The sequence below is a fragment of the Pan troglodytes genome, chromosome 8 (genome assembly GCF_028858775.2).
Source record: "Pan troglodytes isolate AG18354 chromosome 8, NHGRI_mPanTro3-v2.0_pri, whole genome shotgun sequence".
Classification (NCBI taxonomy): Eukaryota; Metazoa; Chordata; class Mammalia; order Primates; family Hominidae; genus Pan; species Pan troglodytes.
This window is the reverse complement of record NC_072406.2, coordinates 82,182,842-82,201,864: the sequence shown is the minus strand read 5'-3', so window position 1 is coordinate 82,201,864 and position 19,023 is coordinate 82,182,842. Positions and strand designations below refer to the sequence as shown.

General features: G+C 41.1%; 1 long non-coding RNA gene across 1 annotated transcript in view; it reads left to right on the top strand.

Moving 5' to 3' along the window:
• LOC104008197 (uncharacterized) overlaps positions 1-10,271 on the top strand; it is a 47,092-nt gene extending 36,821 nt beyond the window's left edge. The window contains exon 4 of the long non-coding RNA XR_008537407.2: positions 10,143-10,271. This is a non-coding gene — a long non-coding RNA (uncharacterized LOC104008197). The remainder of the gene's footprint in view (positions 1-10,142) is intronic.
• Positions 10,272-19,023: the final 8,752 nt, after the last annotated feature.

Below are 19,023 nucleotides of genomic sequence, written 5' to 3'. Positions count from 1 at the left end.
TTAGTTCTTTTTTTCAAATATTGTTTTAGCTATTCTGTGTCCCTTGCATTTCCATATGCATTTTAGTATCAGCCTGTCAATTTCTACAATTTCTATAGCTAGGATTTTGACAAGAATTGCACTGAATATACAAATCAAGTTAGGGAATATTGCCATCATAACCAGATTAGTCTTCTGTGAACACAAACTGTCTTTCCATTTATTTAGGTCTTCTTTAATTTTTTTCAGTAATGTTTTGCTGTTTTCAGTGTATGAGTCTTGCTCTTTTTGTTTAATTTATTTCTAAGATTGTATTCTTTTTTTTTTTTTTTTTTTTGAGACGTAGTCTTGCTCTGTTGCCAGGCTGGAGTACAATGGCGTGACCTCGGCTCACTGCAATCTCCGCCTCCTGGGTTCAAGCGATTCTCCTGCCTCAGCCTCCCGAGTGGCTGGGATTACAGACCTGTGCCACCACACCCAGCTAATTTTGTATTTTTAGTAGAGACGAGATTTCACCATGTTGGTCAGGCTGGTCTTGAACTCCCGACCTCAGGAAATCCGCCCACCTCAGCCTCCCAAAGTGCTGGGATTACAGGCATGAGCCACCGCACCTGGCCGATTGTATTATTTTTAAAGCTATTGTAAATGTAATTGATTTTCATATGTTAAGCCAATCTTACGTTTCTATGATAAATCTCATTTGGTCATATTGTATAATTCTTTTTATATGTTGCTGGATTCAATTTGCTAGAATCATACTGAGGAGTTTTGCATCTATATTCGTAAGGAATTTTGATCTACAGTTTTATTTTTCAGTAATATCTTTGGTTTTGATACTAGGATAATACTAACCTCATAGAATAAGCTAAGAAGGGTTTCTTCTTTCTCCTTTTCCTTCCCACCCTCTCTCTCTCTTTTCTTTTCTTCTTTTATTCTTCTTTTTTCTTTCTTTCTTCTTTCTTTCTCCTTCCTTCCTTCCTTCCTTCTCTCCTTCTCTCCTCCTCCTCCCCCTCCATTTGTTTTTTTTTTTTTGAGATGATGTCTTGCCATGTTGCATAGGCTGCTCTTGAGCTCCTGCCTCAAGCAATCCTCCTGCTTCAGCCTTCTAAAACATTAGGATCACAGGTGTGAGCTATTGACTAAATTCAAGGTTATTATTGATTGTTAAGGACTTATTCCTGCCATTTTGTTAATTGTTTTCCAGTTGTTTTGTAGATCCTTCATTTTTCTTCCTTTCTTGTTGTTTACCTCTGTGCTTTGGTGTTTTTTTTCTGTGGTGTTGAGCTTTGTTTCCTTTTTCTTTCTCACTTTTATATTTCTTTCTTTGTGGTTACCATGGGGTAACATAAAGAGTCTTATAATAGACTATTTTAAGCTGATAACGACCTAACTTTGGTTGCTTACAAATACTCTAGACATCCCCCCTTACCCTTACTTTTGTTGCCTTAATTTATATCTTTATCTATTGTGTGTTCTTTAGTCACTAATTGTAGTTGTTGCTCTTTTTGACCATTTTGGATTCAAACTTTCATACCAGAGAACTGAAAGATTTACATAGCACCATTATAGCATTAGGGCATTCTGAGTTTGATTATGAATTTACCTCTCCTGGTGAATTTTATATTTTCATGTGTTTTCATAATTGTAATTATCATCCTTCGTTTCCAGTTGTAGCACTTTCTTAAGCATTTCTTTTAAGTTCAGTCTACTTGTTATGAATTCCCTCTGCTTTTGCTTGTCTGGGAAATACTTAATTTTTCCTTCATTTCAGAAGGATAGTTTTGCTGTATACAGTAATCTTGGTTGGTGGGCTTCTTTCTATTTTTCTTTTCTTTTTTTTCTTAGGGTCTCACTCTGTCACCAGGCTGGAGTGCAGTGGTGCAATCTTGGCTCACTGCAACCTCTGCCTCCTGGGTTCAAGTGATTCTCCCACCTTAGCCCTAGTAGCTGGGACTACAGGTGTGCACCACCACACTTGGCTAATTTTTGTATTTTTTGTAGAGATGGTGGTTTTATCATGTTGCCCCAGCTAGTCTCAAATTCCTGGCCTCAGCCTGCCTCGGCCTTCCAAAGTGCTGGGATTATAGGTGTGAGCCACTGCGCCTGGCTGACAGTTTTTTTTTTTCTTTGAGCACTTTGAAACATTCTCTCCTGGCCTGCAAGGTTTCTGCTGAGAAGTCTGCTGATAGTCTAATGAGATGCTTTTCTCTCATAGCTTTTAGAATTTCCTCCTTGTGACTTTTTTTTTTTTTTTGAGTTTAGAAGCAGAGGTTTAATAGGCAGAAGAAAGAGAAAGGAGAACAGCTTTCTCTCTACTGAAACAGAGGGGCTTCCAAGAAGAAAAGGCCAGCCAGTGGCAGAATTCACTGGATTTTGTAGGCAGGCTTGAAGGGGCAGTGTCTGATTTATGTAGGGCCCATAGATTATTTCCCTGAACTGTAAAACTTCCTGCACATTGCATACACAAGGAGGATAGGAGACATGGTGGTTGCTTACAGGAAAGGAGGAAATTATGATAGGAAAGTTGGAGATCCTGTGGCTGACACAGCATTGGTTGGTCAGAGGCTGGGGTCAGTCCAGAAGTCTTTGGATAACACCAGCGAGTAGCCCCAGCCAGAAATCCTCAGTTGCTCCAGGACCTCTTCCAGCCCCATGTGACGGCTATGTCCTCCATGAAATGAAGCTGGTTCAAACATGGCCAATATGCCCAGCAACTTGTGGGTACTGGGGGATTCTCCATGTTCTCCCCAGCAAGCCTCACATCCAAGTCTTTAAGAATGGAAGCCATGCTAATTGTATTCTTAAATGGCTGAAGGATGCCCGTTGTTGATTTGATTTGGTTTAAAATGGAGGCCGAGAGCCCTAAAATGAAAAGACAGAGTTGGAGTTCTGTCCTCTTCTTACCGTTTTCATGAATGTTGTACCTTAGGATCCTGGATAATTCCCCCATTATGAAGCAGCTTTGTCATCTGGGGTAAATACCCAGGGTTCATCTTCTCATGCCAAGAAAATTTGGGACACAGACATACACGAGGAGTTTAGGAGCGGAGGTTTAATAGGAAGAAGAAAGAGAAAGGAGAACAACTCTCTCTCTAGTGAGAGAGAGGGACTTCTGAGAGGAAAAGGTCCCGCTTTGTGACTTTTGACAGTTTGATTATAATGTGCCTTGGAGAAGATCTTTTTGGGCTGAATCTAACTGGTGTCTTTGAGCTTCCTGGCTGTGGATATCCATATCTCTTCCAAGACTTGGGAAGTTTTTAGCTATTATTTTGTTAAATAGGTTTTCTGTGCCTTAATCTTTTCTCCTTCTGACACCTCTATAATGTGAATATTTATATGCTTAATGGTGTCCTATAACTCCCATAGGGTTTCTTATTCTTTTTATTGTTCTTTTTTTTCCCTCTCTCTCCCTGGGTAGTTTTAAGAGACCTGTTTTCAAGTTCAGAAATTCTTATTTTCTGCCTGATCTAGTCTGTTGTTGAAGCTCTCAATTGTATTTTTTATTTCATTCATTGAGTTCTTCAGGTCCAAGATTTCTTTCTTTTTTTTTTTTTTTTTTAATGATAACTCTCCCTTTGTTGAATTTCTTATTCAGATCATGAATTGCTTTCCTGATTTTATTGAGTTGTCTGTATACTATTGTACCTTACTGATATTCCTTAAGATCATTATTTTGAATCCCTTTTTAGGTATTTTGTAAATATCCATTTCTTCAAGGTGTGTTACTGGAAACTTATATTGTTCTTTTGGGTTTTTTATGTTTCTTGTGTTCCTATGTTGATATCTGTGCATCTAGTGGAACAGTTGCTTTTTCCAATTCTCTAGACTTACTTTTACAGGGAGAGGCTTTCCTGTAGATGGGTTCTAGGGTGTTGATTGGGCATTGTGTTAGCTTTGGCTCTGGGTGGACTCAGTACTGTGGTCTCTGTGTGTTTTTTTTTTCAGCTGTAATCTCACCAGTAATGTCTCTGATTGCCTCAGTGGCCTAAACTGCAGAAGTTTGTGATGGCAGTGGCATGGTTTTGCTGGAGGGTGGGGAGTCTGGGCAGGTTTTAGGTCAGGCATGTTTGGGCATGGTGGGCCAGCAGACTATGTGGTGGGCTTTCTAGTGGGGGCTTTTCATGCTGCCAGCCTTTCTGTCAAGCTGGGCACATACAGGTATAGCAGTCTAACCAGCTATGCAGTGGGCTCTCTGGGAAGGTAGGACCACTGCTATACTGGCTGTACAGCTGGGCATGAGTGCATGCTAGTGTGGCAGGCTGGTTGGTCTCTCTGTGAGGTTGGGCTGCTGCTTTGCTGGCTGTCAGGCTTCGCATGGGTGTGTGCAGGCACAGCAGGTTTGCCAGCTGTGCAGCACAACTCTGTGCAGGTATGACAGGCTGGCTGCCTGATCAGTGGCATTCCTATTATACAGGTTCACCTGTTCCCTGGAATTGGGGTGGCAAGGAGTGCTCTGTGGGTTTGACCACCAGAGTCTCCATCATTCCATTGGTTCTAGGCTCCATGCAGCTGTGGTTATGGTGTCACAGTCACCTATGTGAACATGTTGGAATGATAACAGGGTCTCATGGATGGAGAAAGGCAGTGGCCACCAGCCCCTAGGGCAGGATGCACTCTAGCAGTGTGTCCAGCTTGAAGATGGCACCATGTCATAGCAGCTCAGGTTGTGGGGATAGGTAGTGCCCAACTTGGGCTCTTCCTCCAGGGCAGTGCAGCCACAGAAACTTCCAGAACTCCCCAAACTGGATTCAGGGCCTGTGAGGACTGAGAGACTCTTTTCTAGCAAGAACTGCTGGTGTCTGTAGTGGCTATGAGGACCACTAGGGATCTCCAACTTACCTTCTCCCTGTAAGAAAAAGTACCCCCTGACTCCTAGCCAATCCTGGTGGGGAAGGCAGTGCTACAGATGCAGGGTGTGCCACTCCTCTCTCTATGATGCTATCCTGGGCTTCCATGCTCCATGGGGTTTTCCTATCCTTAGGTGCTGTTCCAGCATACTTCCTTAGTCACTCCAGTTGTTTATTCATTGTTTTGGTCCCTTTTTGTCAGGGAGAAAAAGTCCCAGGCAACTCTAGCCAACCATCTTGCTGACATCAGTGGTATAATGACCATATCTTCTTGATGGATTGACTCTTTTATTATTTTAAAATGTCCTTTTTTGCCCCTAGTAACAATTTTTGTCTTAAAGTTTGTTTTGTGTAATATGAGTATAGCCACTCCAGTTTTCTTTCGATTATCATTTGTTCTATTTGTGTCTCTGAATTCAAAATATGTCTCTTGTAAATTACATATGGATAGATCATATTTTTATCCATTCTGATGATCTCTGTGTTTTGATTGGCATGTTTAATCCATTTGCATATAATATAATTGATAAAACACTATTTACATCTACCTCTTTGCCTTTACTTCTTTCTTTCTTTCTTTCTTTCTTTTTTTTCTTTTTTTTGAGATGGAGTCTCACTCTGTCGCCCAGGCTGGAGTGCAATGGCAAAATCTCGGCTCACTGTGACCTCCGCCTCCCAGGTTCAAGTAATTCTCCTGTGTCAGCCTCCCAAGTACCTGGGATTACAGGCACTTGCCATCATGCCTGGCTAATTTTTATATTTTTCAACAGGGTTTCACCCTGTTGGCCAGGCTGGTCTTGGCCATTATTTCTTTGTATATTCTTTCTGTCTGTTTCTCTTCCTTCTTCTCAGATTCCCAGTATGTGTGTGTTGATATGCTTGATGATTTCCCTTATGTCCCTGAGGCTTGTTTAGTTTTATTTATTGCCTTTTCTTTCTGTTCTTCAGACTGAATAACCTCAGTTGAACTATCTTCAAGTTTGCTGATTCCGTCTTCTGTATGCTCATATGTACTGTTTAACCTCTTTAGTGAAATTTTCAATTCAGTTGTATTTTCTTTCTTTGTTTTTTGAGACGGAGTCTTGCTCTGTCATCCAGGTTGGAGTGCAGTGGTGTGATCTTGGCTCACTGCAACCTCTGCCTCCCAGGTTCAAGTTATTCTCCTGCCTCAGTTATCCAAGTAGCTGGAACTACAGGCACCTGCCACCACTGTCAGCTAATTTTTGTATTTTTAGTAGAGATGGGGTTTTACCATGTTGGCCAGGCTGGTCTTGAACTAGCCTCAAGTGATCTGCACGCCTTGGCCTCCCAAAGTGCTGGTATTACAGGTGTGAGCCACCGCACCTGGTCCAGTTGTATTTTCTTAACCTTAGAATTTCTGGTTGTTCCATTTTATAATTTCTATCAATTTATTCATATTGTCTATACAGTGAGATATTATTCTCATATTTTCCTTTAGTTCTTTACCCATGGATTACTTTTTTTTTTAACATATCTAAAATAGTGATTTTAATGTCTTTGTCTAGTAAGTCCAACATCTGGCTTCCACAAAGGTAGTTTCTGTTACCTGCTTTTTTCTTGTATGTAGGCTTTCTTTCTTTTTGCATATTTTAAAATTTTAATTGAAACAGAACACCATATAATATTAGGTGTCATCTCTGGGAATCAGATTCTTTCTTCCCCCTCCCCACTCCATGATTTGCTGTCCTTGCTGTTTGTTGTTATTATTGTTTTCTTTTGATAGCAACTTTTTTGAGGTAATTCTATAATGTCTTTATTCATCATGTGTGCTCACTGATGTCTCTGCTCAGTTAACTTAGACATCAGCTAATGATTACACAGAGGTTTCCTCAAATGACTAGAACAAATAAGTCTCCCATTCTGTGCTAAGAGGCTCTATATGCATATTGAGGCATGCCTTTAACACTCAGCCAGGGATGACAACTCTTGCTTAGTGTTCACTTACTGTTTGTGTAGGGCCTCAAGTTCGGCCAGAGGTGATAGCCTAGGGCTTTCTCAGATCTTTCCTGAGCATACCCACAGCCCTCTACATGCACATGTTTTTCTAGACTACTGTAAGTTGGAGTTTTAAAAAAATCCCCATGGATATCTCATTTCTCAGATTTACCCTTTAAACATTTTGGTTGGAATATTGTTTGTCCCAGCTGTTAGCCACCACGCAGGCAGCCACAATGTTAAATAGTCACTGCTGTTTGTTTCTGACAAATTCTCCTGGAGAAGAGGCTGTTTACACTGGGCTAACCCTGATCTGGGTCAAATAAGATAAGTCTTGTGAATAGGGTCTTCCAGGGAATGACCAGACAGGTTAAGTAATGATAATTCTCTGGAAGCATGGCCTTGAATGAGCTCCAAGCTGGTTCTGCCTCCCACATAACCACCTTCCTTCCTGCACCCCACTTCCTGCCCAACCCCAGGGCGTCTGGCTGCCAGGCTGCTGGTTTCATATTTTCAAGGCTACTGCTGAGCTGAGGAGGGTCATGGAAAAGGCAAGTTAAAACTCCACAAAACTCCCTGTTCTTACCAAGTTTCAGCCAATTTTCTTGAATAAATGCTCCTGGATTGCTGTAAGCCTTTCATTAATTTTAGAGTTCTGAAAAAGTCGATTCTGACAATTTTTGCCATTGTTTTAGTTGATTTTATGGAGGAGAGAATGTTCAGAACTCCTTACTCCTCCATTTGTACTGATGTCACCCTGAATACCTTTAAATTTTAGCACATGGTATCTCCTCTGTATGACCACAATTAATCAGTATTTCTCTCTTCCTCTTATTCAGAATAATGGATAAACTAGGTATGATTTTACTTTCTCCTTCCCCAGGTCTCTGCTACTTTCCTTGCTGAAACTATTTGGGATTTTTGTTTCTTCTAGATTCTATCAATAAAACAACAATTATTTAGGCTTAGCTGCATGTTTTACCAATTTCTATGGATATAATAGTTTCTTGTATCCCATGTCTTTTTATTTGCTCAAGTACATTTTCTAGCATTAATTTCAGTGAGAGTTTATGGCCAAAGAAATATTCTAAGTCCTGCAGTCTGAACATGTTTTTATTTTGTCATAATACTTAAATAGTTGATTGCATATAGAATTTAGGTTCAAAATTATTTTGTCTTAGAATATTGAAATTATTTCTACAGTGTCTTCTTTTTAATATATTTTTGTAAATAATTTCAAACACAAGAAATAGCTATAGCAGTGTAAAGATCTCCTGTACATCCTTCATCCAGATTTGTCCCTCTTTGTCTTATTTCCCACATTTGTTTTCTTATTTTCTTTTTCAGTTTTTTCAACTTATCTTTTTATCTTTTTTCAATTAAAATTTTTTTTTCCTGAATGATTTGAGAGCAAGTTGTAGACATCTTTCTCCTTTACAGCTAGATACTTTGGTGTGTATTTTCTAAGGACAAGAATATTCACTTATATATTTCAGTATGTATTTTCTAAGGACAAGAATATTCACTTATATATTTCAGTATGTATTTTCTAAGGACAAGAATATTCACTTATATATTTCAGTGTGCACTTTCTAAGCACAAGAATATTCACTTATATAATGTCACACCATATTCAAACGTTGCCAATTGCTCTATAATGAACTTTTTGTCCATTTTTTTTCTGGCCCTGAATGTATTTTCCATGTCTCTTTAATCTTTACTCTTTGTTATTCTGGATCAGTTCCTCATTGTTCTTTGTCTTTCATGACACTGATATTTTTGAAAAGTACAGGCCAATGTTTTTGCTGAATCTCTCTCCATTACATTGTATTTTTATATCCATTGTTGCCAGTGAGAATGTGGAGGTAGAGGGGCTGAACAAGAATGTATTTAAGTCAGCATAACCCATCCTCACTCTTCAAAAGCCAGGGAGATAAACAATCTATTTGGGGAATATCCAGTACCTAAACTCCTGAAGACCTGTTCAAGCTCAGAATCCTTGGAGATGCCATTTAATAGCTTGTTTTTGGGAATTTACTACTTTCTCAAATGAGGCATGAGTTAGGAAAGAGATCTCTATGTGATTGGAGTTATCCAAACCAATCTCTTTCCAATTCCCACATTAAAATCTTACTTCCGAGAGGGTACACTGCCGTTTTCCAATCACACATACAGGCTGTTAACAGCTACTATAGTCGCAATATATTAAAGACACCAATGGCCACAATATGTCACCAGCTATCACTGTAAACCGTGATAGAATCAAAAAAGATTTAGAATTCAATGTCTTCACTTTTATGAAGAAGAGGCCGTGGGAGATGAAGGGCTGGTGAAGGCACATAACTTGTTAGTGCCACAGCCACATGACTTCTTTGGGTCACAGCCACATCTTGAATTAATATTCTGATTTATTATTTTAACGTGAAAAGATCCAGCAATGCTAAGGAAATCACTGTATCCTTAGCAATGGCAAGAGTATAATGACCACATTAATTAATACTGAAAAAGTGGGGAGGGAGACATAGTTCATGTCTCCAGGACTAAGATACTATGATTCTGCCAGCCCAATTAAAAAGAGTGGGTGGATGATAAGCATGAAGTATCATTGGATGGGCCTCTGTGAGGTCAGGAGGAAGACTGCATGGGGGTGTATGAGGTCAGGAGGGAGACTGCAATTTATTATTCTAAGAGCATCTTAGCTGTTGGCACATTGAATTAAGAGGCCAGTGACAAAGATGTTCTTCCCAGTCAGCGGCCACAAATGTGAAGGTTTAGTGGGCTTTAATTCAGAGGAAAGACTCTAGCCATATAAACATAGAGATTTATTACTCACCCAGTGATGACTGCTATGAAATCCGGGGTCAACATCCTTCACTACATCTGCTTTTGATCAGCTCTGCAGAGTTAGTATTTATGTCAAGAGTTCTTAGCCCCAAGCTAAGTGGGGGTGGGGTATGAGGTGGAGACAGTGAATAGACAGAGGAAAATGGCTCAGAGAATTCAGAGGTCAGAAGCTTAACACTCAAATACAGGGCTCCATCAATATCTGCCCAGGGGTTTTTCTGATTACACGTTTACCAGCCTAATATATAAGTTGAAAAGGATGATGTGTTTTAATGTCTGTGAAATAAGTCTAGGTATTAAATAAGGCAGAGCATTGCTTTACAATTGTAGGAAAAAAATTCTATGCTTTAATGGAAAATGATGCCACATCTATAGCATATCCTTCTGGGGTATCAGGTTCTATACTATTCATTGTCTTTGAGCTATTTTGCAGCCCTTTCTAACTTGTAGGTAACTGATAGTTATATAAATTATATACTGTCCAATAGTCATAATTGACTTTGTTTCCATTTGCAGTTCATCTCAACCTTCCTTTACTGCATATAATTTGTGCTTGTTTGATTTTTCCTTTGGACCGGTGAAAACATCTGTCTGGTTCCCTCATCATATGAGTCAAATAAAATCTTTAACATGTGTTCATTTTTATATCAGTGTAAGAGTATGATTTTACCTTTTCCTGAACATTATCTTTTAGCAAAAATCCTTCCAAATCCTGATTGTTTGTGGAAAGATTCAGCCACTTGTTTTTCCTGTCTTTCCGAGATTTGCTTACCCAGATCAATTTTCTGAAGACTTTTAAACTAGAACTTTTAAACATCAGTCATTTAAAACAAAACACAGCTGAAATTTTTTCTAATGCCATTTTCTGAATTGTCGGGTTAATTAATTGGAAATCACAGGACTGGGTATCTAAGATAACTTCCTGTTTTACCAATCCTGCATCAAGGATCTGATAGAAGTTCAGGGCTGGCAGTGAGACAGGAAAAGCCAGGAAAGAGAAAGTGGAGAAGGTGCTTTTAAATGCTCAGTGCTAGCATTTCACAGAAGGAAGGGCTCATGATCATGCTTAATGGAAGACTCAGACCTGGAACCCACTTCTTCAGGGACTTCTCAGTCCCATCCTGCTTCTCAGAAAAGGAGGAGAGATGGAAGCTTTTACTTTTATGACACAATTGTCCTCATCCACAGCCAAGATCCCCAAACTGTACAGTGCAATGCCTGTATTTCTGATGGTCTCAGGGGAAGATGGAGGGCCTGTAAGTGGCTGAGAGATGAAAGCACAAGTTCCCCTCCACCTGCCTTCCATGTCCTTCATCCTGAGCTGCAGGTGGAGCAGGTGGAACCACAGCTGCTGAGAAGGACTATATTGTCTCTTTATCCCTAGCTGTTTTTCTCATGAGCTGGAGGGCCCATGATTTTGAATGACCCTGGATGAGTCACATAAATTCCCAGTCTTTCATCTGTAAGATGCGAGGGGTGCAGATGATCTTTAAGGCTTCTTTCTACTCTGACATGGCAAGAATCCACGGTCAATCCTTTTGGTCTGTTAAAGCGTGAAGTAAGCTGCTAGTCATTGTGGCTTTCCTTTGAGTTGAATTGGTTCAGTTTGGTCATTTACAAAGGAAAAGAAGGCACTTCTCAGTGTGATGTATTTGTATATGTGAGTTCCATGGATCCAAAGTAGAGTTTGCCTGGGACATTCCTTGGGATTCCTTCCCCCCTTTGGATGGATTGCCAATTCCACATCATTTGATTACATTTCTGCCTCCGGAAAAGACTTCATCATGGAATGTTAGGCACTGATGAAGAAATTTTGGTCAAACCAAGAACATTCAGACTTAAGAATTTTGTTAAAAATTGTTGAAACTTATTTCTTCCCCAGTGCTCTTAAAGGTCATAAGATCATTATGATTATTAATTATGGGCCTTTAGAAATACCAGTAGAAGTTAACTTGACATTCAATTTCCATTTGGTTTTGTCCCAAAATAGAATTCAAGCAAAATACAATAATTAAACAAATTTCCTATATATAAAATTTTATCCCTCAACCAATGGACGCAATGACAATTAAGGGTTAGTAATTCCATGCCTTTGAGTACACCTTTTTACTTTCAAAGCATTTTGCATCTATTACCTTATTGAGTTTTAAAACAACGTTGGCAGCTGTTTTCAGTTTTAGATGAAGCTCCAAGAGGTTAACTGACTTAGTCAGGGCCCCACATCTGTTAATGAAAAAGTCAGAGCTAAAACCCACTCTCCTGACCCTTCATCTTTTCCTCTTATATGGCACCATCTTACTTCCATTAGTTAGGAATGAAGTTTCTCTTTAATCATGAAACTCTTTCCCTTCTGAAGGACAGTAAAGGTATATAATTTCTAAAAAAAGAAAAAAAAGAACAAGATATAGATGATTTGTAATTTATTACTTGGATCAACTTCCATTTTAGAAAAGACAGAAACAAAAAATATAGTTAATATTTACATTTTTTACAATGAAAAGTATTTACATCATAGAGAAGAAGTATAAAATGGCATATAAAACTCTAGGACAACACAAATAGCAAGGACTACAATTTCAGCAAAAAATTATCTGTCCATTTTTTTTCCTTATAAGTTGAAGTGTGTCAGGCTAACTGTTGTCTAACCATTTTGCTAATTTAGCCAGTTCCTGCTTCATCTTTTTCATTTGATGGCTTTTTCAAAAGAGCCTTTATTTAGTGCAATTAGTAATTGGTCTTCCCACATCACTCTTTTGGGTTCACCTTTGATCTTTAGGATACCTATTACATTACTGTGGTTCAAGTCATTGGCCCCTGTGGTTCCCAGCGGGTAGGACCTCTTACTTAAAAGAGCAGTTGTGTTCATTTGCTAAAATCCTCCACATCTGGACAGTAGCAAAGCTACATTTCAAAGAATAGGCTGTTTTGTTCAGCTAAGTCTTTCCATACAGAATAGTTGTGTTGCATTCAAAGTCTAGCCCTGTATTTTATAGGACCAAGGCCCAGAAAGCCTGTCATTGCACCCGTGACAGAACTGGAACCAGAACCTAGGTCTTCTGTCTCCCCATGCAGGGACCTCACCCTGGTGTCACACTGCCCAGGATGGATGTGTTCAGGTTAGGGAGAAAGGTCTCTTCTGAACTGAGACCACACTGCCTGTCTCTGTGTGTGCTGCCTCACTGGTGAGCAGGGTCTGGGTCAACAAATATTTCTAGAATTCCAGGTTGAAGTCTACCTGGAGGTGGAGAAGTAGGAAGCAAGAAGTTTTAAACAGATATGGCTATGGGCTAGCTGGATAGTCTGTCCCCCACTGCCAAAACACTTGAGGAGCCGTTTGTGAAGCTGTCTGCTCAGTAGGTTCTTAGCAAACCCTGGCCACTTGGGCTGTTTTTCTTGCTATTCACTCTCAGCCTGGAAGTTAGCAAAATGGAGAGAAGATGCCACCGTCAAGGGAAATATCTATCTTTGATGTGGTATATTCAGGCATTGGCAAACCGAATCGCAGGCAATTAAAAATTAAAGTCAGAAATGGAAAGGACAGAGTAGTTCAGCAGAGAAACAAGTTTTGTTGAAATAGCACCTGTTAATTGGAAGAAAACCATATAGATAGCATTTAAGAGGACCAAATTTTAAGGTCAATATCTGTCTATCAGAGAGCTTACAGCTTAATTTAAGCACAGCACTTTCCTATGTCTACGTACACAAATAGCTAACATACTTTCAAAATATCCAAGGTGATTAAAAAAATAGAGTGCACCAGAAAAAAAAAATCCAACATTAAGAATGATAACAGAATCATGGTGATAATGATCACAATAAAAGTAGAGACAGAACTTGAAACACCAAAGTATGTCAAAAAGTATTTACATATATGAAGTTAGAAACAGCACAACATATATAAAGTGGGTGCGAAGATTTAAACATTTCTGAATTATCTGAAGACTATGAGAAGGAAGAGAAACTCTGTTCTATAATTAATTATGGAGATAAAATACTGTACATTTAAATATTGTACACCAAATAACAAGAAAAAAGTTTAAACAAAAGAGCCAAAGTATCAAATGTATAAAATCCAATTGCTTTAATAAAAAGGCAAGATCATCCTGGGCTGCCATGGAAGTTTGCAATGTTCAGTTGGGCAGAAAGGAAGTATTAAGAAGAAGGGAACCAGGCACCTCCCCTTAGTATTCTTTTCCCAGCAAAATGCTATTTTTACTAAATTGCTGAAATATGATATGAGATTCTATACTCTTTCTTATAAAGAAAGCTCTCAAAATTATAGACTAATTAAAATTCCTTGGAGCCCCCTTTTTAGATTATCAACCAAAGAGGCCACGGGATGATTTTGTGCTTGGTGGAGTCTGGTGTAACAGACTAAAGTAGTTATGGATTGTTGCAGAAAAACTGTGGTTGAAGGCACAGGTATTCTGCACAGGAGGGGTCCCTTTGGTCAGCACCAAGAGGCTGCATGTGTGGCCAGGGCCATGGGAGGCCCACAGAGACCACTGTGCTCTGGGATTACTACCACCCAGTGGAATGCCGCTCTAGGGTCGCCAGGTTCTGCAGAAGACTTCTCCCTCATACTATGGTCAGCAGCCTGGTGTGGACAGGCTGGGGGCTATGGGCACTGACAACACCACGCATACTTGAAGAACCCTATGTGAGTGCCTCAGGACCTGGAAGGACACCCACACAAGTGGCTATTTCAGAAAACAGCTGGAGAAATCAGACTTCCTTGAGGGCTCCTCTCCAAGTGGGGAGGGACATCTTTGGTTGATACTAAGTTAATATTTTGATAGGAAGACTGGAGGCTTTGTCTCGATATAGAAGCGGCCAGTTCCTGTGAGTTTGTGTGCCAGTTAACAGCGTATTTTCTTGCCAGTTAATATAGTAGGACATTGCTCTGTTCTGTCTCTACCCCTGCTGGGTGACAGCTCATGTGACACCTGTTTTAACATGGTCCCTGCACAACCATATTCCCAGAGACATCACTCCATTCTATATGAACCCTGCAGTAACACCACAGAAAACACAGGTGCTGGTTTTCTCTTCAACACAATCTATAAACTCTTTTGGCAACAGAACCACTTAGAGATTGACATTTTTACATTGATCATTCCAGAGCGTGTACACTGAACTCAAATGGCTTCGGTGATGGAAACTCTGTAGACCCCTGATCATTCATGGGAAATATTGGTGGGGGATCTTCTCTCAGGGTCTTGGATGGCCATGGAACTGGCTTGCTTACTTTTGGCTAAACCATAAACTAAAGAATTGGTTAAGAAAAAGATGAGTTATTCTATATTCTGCCATAAATACCAGGCACTCCGTTTCTCTGGATGTCTCATCGCTTGTTGGGGATCTAATCCCAGATTCCACCAAGCCATGCACTGAAGGGAAGCCAAATGGATTCCCTCTCTGAAAGGAAAGAGCATTTCTGGAAGCACTTGCTGGTCTTCTCAGCATGGGGAACTGTAGCCCTTCTTTGTTCACTGTAACTTTCCACCTGGGTTTGGTGGGGAAAGGGTGGGTATCAACTCAAGCCTGAGCCAGAACATCTCTTTAAATCAACAAAATCCAGTAGGCCTAAAGAAAAGTGTGTTTGACTTACTGAAATCAACAGAAAAGTTACTGAATTATAGAAGCACAATGTAGGACACCTGGTCTTCCCCTTTGGTTTTAAAGACCAGGAAGCGGAATCCATCCCTTTGCATTGTAGTTGGCTGCTGCCCTCTCCTGAGCTGAGTGTGTCACAGGCCTGTGCTGAGGAGTTTGCTGTGACATGTCGGACCTGACACCAACAGGAAACCCTAGACACTTTGCTTATGACCAAGAAGCCAAAAAACAAAAAAACCCAAAACATTTCTTTAGCCATAGGACCTAATAGCAGTGTTTTATGAGACTTAGAACATAAACTAAAACTAAAAATTTTTAAAATGTACATTTTTTTCCTCTGAAAGGGAACCTACTAAGATATATCTGTCAAAGAATCTATTTAAATGAAAGGCACCAGGAGTGTTTGACAGGAAAATAAAACTGTCATAAGGTTGACAACATTGTCGATGTTTTCTCCCTGGGTGTTGTTTTGCAGAGGTGAGCTGTGGTAGTGATCAGTGGGCTGCACTGAAAGAAGTGTCGGGAGGCCTTGGGGGCAGAGGGAATGGGCAGGGGCATCGGAATGGAGACGAAAAGAGATGGAGACAGGAACAAGGGAGGGAGCCAAGGGGTCTGGGGGTGAGGAGCCGATAAGAGAGTATTGAAAAATAAAGAAAACAGTTAACAAGGGGGGGATGCAAGAGAAAGGGGTGAGGAATCGTCAGGGGACACCAAAAGGAAATGGGACTGTGTTAGGGAGAGCTATGGCCAAAGGAACCATCAGAGCTGAAGGGCTGGGGTCAGATTCCGTGAAGGGTCAGAGTTTGCTCTGGAGCTTTGGAGGCCATTTGGTAACGTGCCAAAGAGCAGCAAGAAGGTAGAAGACTCTGAAGCTCTCCTACCATCTGCTTGGTACCACGAGGAGATGTGAGCCAGGGGCTCCGTAAGGATGTGAACATGGCACACACAGAGACGGTGACTGACCTGTCAGCCCAGGAAAGGCCCTGGGTTTTGGGAAATGACTTCTTTTTGGTAAGAGGCACGAGGGTGGACAGGGGGCTCTGGCAGGGGTCATGTTGGGCATGTGTGTGGTTGGGAAACCTTAGGTGAGGAGCCGGGAAGGCCTCACGTTGGGGGCTTAGCACCAGATGGCCTCACCGGGGGCGCTTCTGTCCCGAAGGAGAGTTCAGGGGAAACAACATTTTAAAAGTCATAGGAAATGTACAACAGTTAGCAAAATGAAGACACCTTGCCTTTACATTGAAACAGAAATGATTAAATAAACTTCAGCATACTGTATGCAGATAAATGTTTTCTTCTTCCATACAAAATACCCACTGCCTGCAGTATGGACAGGTCCTTAACAAAAATAACTACTGCAAGAAAAAAAGTAATGAGTTCGTGCTTTCATCATCTAGGGATTACTCTGGAAAATCTTTTTTTCCTAGTGCCTAATCTGTGGAACCAGTCGGTCAGCTGTGACCGTCATTATGCAATTCTGAAAATTAGGTTCTGCCTTACTTTCATATATATATATATATATATATATATATATATATATATATATATATATATTTAGACAGAGTCTCGCTCTGTTGCCCAGGCTACAGTGCAGTCGTGCAATCTTGGCTCACTGCAACCTCCGCCTCCTGTGTGCAAGCAATTCTTCTGCCTCAGCCTCCTGAGTAGCTGGGACTCCAGGCGCCCGCCACCACACTTGGCTAATTTTTTGTACTTTTAGTAGAGACGGGGTTTCACCATGTTGGCCAGGCTGGTTTCAAACTCCTGACCTGAAGTGATCCTCCCGTCTTGGCCTCTCAAAATGCTAGGATTACAGGGGTGAGCCACTGTGCCCAGCCTGACTTACTTTTAAAAGTATATGAAACCCTCCATTAACCGAACTGAAGTTTGCCACAAGACACAATGAAATAGAACTTTTTCTACTGATATACTGAGGTAATGACGTTTAAACTTAAGACGTCAGATTGATCACATGGGGAGTCTGCCCAGCGTGTCTCCAAGGGCACAGGGGGGCAGGAGAAAGAAGGAGGGAGGTGGGGGCAGGACCAGGATGGAGGAAACATTGCAGGCTGGAGCCATCTGAAGAGAAAAACCTCATTTAACCAGCAATATGGGGAACTGGAATTTTAAAGCAAAAATAATTTAAGTTGCTGACTTTTCTAGGAGAAAGGGAAAAAAATCTCTTATGAACATTTATGGACTTTAGTTTGAAAAAGCAACTTCCTAGATCTATCCTCATGTCTTTCCCCAAGCCGGCCACCATTTCCACATCTTCATTACTCAGTGTCCACAGTGTTTATCAGTCAGGCCTTCTTCATGCCTCCAAGGAGGGCCTCTTTGAACCTAATTTCACCAGAAATTTTAATGAACCATTCTTAAGTGATTCCATGTAGTTGAGGTTTGTCTATGAAAAGCAAGGTTATTTTTTGTTTTTTGTTTTTCTGAACAGCAAACACTAGCAATTGCATTGTCTAGCCTTTGCATGGCTCTTTACTGTGTTCCAAGTGCTTCCACAGAGATAGCCCTCACATCACCTGGGAGGTAGGCAGTGCCTGCCCCAGGTCACACATGAGGGACTGGAGGCTCAGAGCATGGGCAGCACTTGCCTACGGTCACTCTGCTAGCATGCTGTGGCCGGAGCAAGCACCCGATCTCCTTACTCCCATCCCAGCCCAAGTGCTTTCCCACTGGCTGGGGGAGTTGCAGGCACGTTTATTTTGGCAGACTTTGCAATAAATTGCTTTGTCTTTGGAATGAGTGGAGTGCAAGAAAAATGTCTCTTAGCAAGCAGTTTCACTGCATTTGTGATCTTACAGTGAGCCCTGGGACTTGGCTGTGTCTTCTTAGAAGGTGGTCGTGATGGGTTTGTCTTCCTCGACTGTTGTAGGTTTAGAGCGGGGTGGTTTGCTGGCAGGAGATGAAGACCATTTGACTATATACAAATGTACAGGATCCTGTGAGTCATCTGGAATCCTCAAACCCACTCACACGTGTGTCATTTTAAATAGGGATGCCTTTTATTTCTGCCATGCCCTGGGAAGGGCAGGAGGGTTGGGTGACTGGTTAACTTGGCTGTGAAAAATCTCTAAGTACCCACTGAGCCTCACATCACATCTGGATCACCATCTGGGTGCATTAGCTGTGACTTTTGCTGCATCCAGTCATGCACATGTGCCCTTGACCCCAACGGGGCTGCAATGGACCTGCGCAATTTGTTTGCAGCCCTGGACGTACTGCTCCTCCCCATGTAATGAGGCTGCTGTTCCTACTTTACAATAAGCACCAAAAGAGAGGAGAGAGATGAGGTTATCAAATGAAGATCAGGAGTGTACTTTAACCCACAAGCCTTGTGGGCCAGATACTGTGAATGGGAGAAAACACTAAATTTGCTCTAAAGCATTTTCTTTAACCCACCAGGGCCGAGGAAAGATGTTGTTATGAATTTAAAGTCAGAATCCCAGCATTTAAAGTCAAATCACCAGAATGGCCTGGTAACCCTGGCGACCCAGCCTCTCCATCTTAAAATAGTCTCGGGGAAAAATTCCCTCCAAATGTTTGTTTATTCAAGATCTTTCTTTCCTTTGAATGTCTCCTGCCCTTCATTTCTGCCTTCTGCTGGCCTGTCTGTCCTGCCTTCGGTGAGAGTTGTCATTTGTGTTCTGATCATATCCCACTAGCCCAGGTGCATGGAGGTGAGAACAGGGGCGTGTTCACTTTGTTCTCCACACAATGTCCACCTGGCCCTGTGGACACCTGAGGCCATTGGTGAATGGCTGCAGCT